Raw genomic sequence first — 3,296 nt, 5'->3', positions numbered from 1 at the left:
TCTATTATGATGCTGCCAACTGGCCCAGTGGTGAGAATCTTTGTTTTCTTGATGTTGAGCTTCAATCCATATTGAAGATTACAGTCTTTGACCTTTTGTAGCAAGTGCTTCAGAGCATGGTTTTGTCATCTGCATATTGTTAATGAGTCTTCTTGATGCCACACTCCTCCTCATAAAGCCCTGCTTCCTGAATTATGTGTTCTGCATATAAATTGAAAAGGTACAGAGACAAGATGCATCCCTGACACACTCTTTTCCTTGCTATGTTCTGAGAACAGCTTCTTGGTCCAAGTATAAGTTTCATATAAGCATGATCAAGTGTTCTGAGATTCCCATTTTCCTCAAGGTTAGCCACAATTTCTTGTGATCTACACAGTCCAATGCCTTTGCATAGTCATTGAAACACAGATAGACATTCTTCTGGTACTCTCTGCTTTCTGCCAAGATCCATCTGACATTGGCAGTAATGTCCCTAGTGCCATGACCTCTTTTAAATCCAGCCTGTCTTTCTGGTATTTCTCTGTCAATGTACTGTTCAGGTCTTTTCTGGATAATCTTCAGTAGAATTTTGCTAGTGTGTGATATTAGTATGATAATGTCCACACTTTGCTGCATCTCCTATTTTGGGGAATGGGAATAAATATGACTCTCTTCCAGTCAGTTGGTCAAGTAGTTGTTCTCCAGATGTCTTGGCACAACTTGAAGAGCACATGCAGGGCAGCGTCTGTTTGCTGAAATATGTCAATTGGTATTCCATAAATTTCTGGGGCTTTATTTTTTTGCCAAATCCTTCAGAGCAGCCTGCACCTCCTCTTTCATCATCATTGCCTCTTGAAATTCTTCTGTGTCAGCCAATTAATTTTGGTACAATTACTCTGTATACTCCTTCCATCTGCTTTTAATGCTTCTTAAATCATTCAATAGTCTGCGCATGCATCCTTAAGCATTGCAACTCGTGGCTTGAATTTATTCTTCAGCTTTTTCAACTTAAGAAATGCTGAGCAAATTCAGCTCTTTTTATTTTCTGACCCCAGCTCCTGTTATTATAATATTTTGCTTGTCTTCCTGAGCAACCCTTTGAAATCTTCTATTCAGCTCCTTAACTTCTTAATTTCTTCCCTTTGCTTTGGCTTCTTGGCACTCTAGTGCAATATTCAGAGTCTCCTCTGACATCCATTTTGGCCTTTTTTTCTTCCTTCTTAGTAATGACTTTTTTTCATTCTTCATGAACAATATTCTTGGTATCTTCCCACAGCTTATCTAGACTTCATTCCTTAGTGTTGAAGGCTTCAAAACTATTCTTGAGTTGGTTTTTAAATTAATGGGAGATAGACTAAAAGTCTAATTTTATTCCTGTGGATATGATTCAACCTTCTTTAGTTTTAATTTGAACTTGCATTTGAGCGTATGGTGGTCTGTTCCACAGTCAGCACCTGGCCTAGTTTTTATTGCTGAAATTGAACTTCTCCAACGGTTCCTTCCACAGATATAATCAATCTGATTTCTGTTTATCCCATCAGGTGAAATCCATGTGTATAGCCTGCATTTATGTTTCTTATAAAATGTATTTGCTATGAATAAATCATTGATTTTACAGAATTCTATCATTCTATCCCCAGCCTCATTTCTGTCACCAAGTCCATGTTTTCCAACAACTGATCCTTCTTCCTGATTCCCAACTTTTGCATTCCAGTCACCCATTATTATTGATGCATCTTGGTTACATGTTTGATCAATTTCTGACTGCAACAGTTGATAGAAATCATCTATTTCCTCCTCTTTGGCTCTGGTTGTAGGTGCATACATTTGAATGATAGTGGTATTAACAGGTCTTCCTTGTATGCATATGGATATTATCCTGTCACTCACAACATTGTATTTCAAGATAGACCAAGAAATGGTCATTTTAACCATGAAAGCAACCCCCTTTTTCCTCACCTTTTCATCTCCACCATAATAGGTCATATGATCTTGAGATTCAAAATGTTTTATGCCAATCCATCTCATTTCGCTAATACCCAATATGTCAACATTTATGTGTTCCATTTCTTTCTTTACAATGTCCAGTTTTCCTACATTCATGCTTCAACATTCCATGTACCAATTGTTAATTTCTTATTGCAACTGTTTCTCCTCCTTTGTGTTTCCAAATTTGAGGGTTCAACTGTTAGAAGACTTTCTGAGAGACAAGTATTTTAACCTAACAGATGAAAGACACTTCCCTTACAGAAATAACCAATACATTCACTACCCACCCAACCCCTAAGCACGTGTGACTTGTCTCTATCTTTTCCCTGCTACCCCTCCATTCCTTGCACACCTGGCTACCTGGCCAAACCCTCCCTTTCCCAGCCACCTCTCAATATGATCCCCAGTCACTTCTGCGATGCCTTGCACTACACACTTCTACTGGTTTTTCATGCTGTTATCCATCTCTTGTTCAGGAGGATGTAGGTCCAAATCCCATGTGCTAACTTCAGAGAAAGATCTTTGCTTCCTTGAGGCTGTATTGAGGGAAGATTCTGGCCACAGAGCTTCTGCTAAGTTCTGTGGCTTACTATCTCAGTTTACATTGCTACAAACTGACAGCATGTGGAGTGACTGGATTGGTGTGTGGGCTCAGCTAGAGTTGCAAATTTACTCCTCCTGTCTCCCTCCAGGCCTGTCCAGATTAAGCAGTGCTTTGATTTTTCTGCAATCCTCTATTGATCAAGAATTTCACTAAATTTAATAGAAATGTTTGATTCACTGGCTGGTGTTCTTTCCTCATTGTATTGTAGTTTGAGTTTCTGTCCCATTTATGTCACACTTGGTTCTCTCTCCCAGCAGGACCATCTCTATCATTTGTTTATATATCTATTTCTTCAACTATATGTTGTTCCTTTTTTATATGTATTTCTGAGTGAATTGTTTCCCTCAGCCATGGACAAATCCGTTTGCTCAGGTTTTTTTGTTTCTGTAGCTGATTAGGCAGAAACCAAGCCCTGTCTGGAAAGTGCTTTACAACTCTGGGATGTGAAGGAGCTAAGGGAGAGTTGGTTGCTTTGTAGTAGGAGGTTCTGAAAGGGCCAATATTTACTTTGCAGCCAAGTAGAAAAACATGTAAATGCCTTTTTGTTCTAATAATGAAAACATTCTTGAAATTATATTATTTTTTTCAAGTACACTCAGAATTTATATTAGAATATATTTATATTCTCTCTTCTCCCCTTAACCTATCTGAGTTTCAGTTCACAGTTTGGTGGAGATAATTTAAAGAAGAGGTAGTTAGTGGAGTTGTTGTTGTTGTTGTTGTT

Source organism: Elephantulus edwardii, unplaced genomic scaffold (genome assembly GCF_000299155.1).
Source record: "Elephantulus edwardii isolate Elephantulus edwardi_28Jun2011 unplaced genomic scaffold, EleEdw1.0 scaffold00008, whole genome shotgun sequence".
In the NCBI taxonomy this organism is placed as follows: domain Eukaryota; kingdom Metazoa; phylum Chordata; class Mammalia; order Macroscelidea; family Macroscelididae; genus Elephantulus; species Elephantulus edwardii.
The sequence above is the reverse complement of the archived record's forward strand: the minus strand, read 5'-3'. Positions refer to the sequence as shown.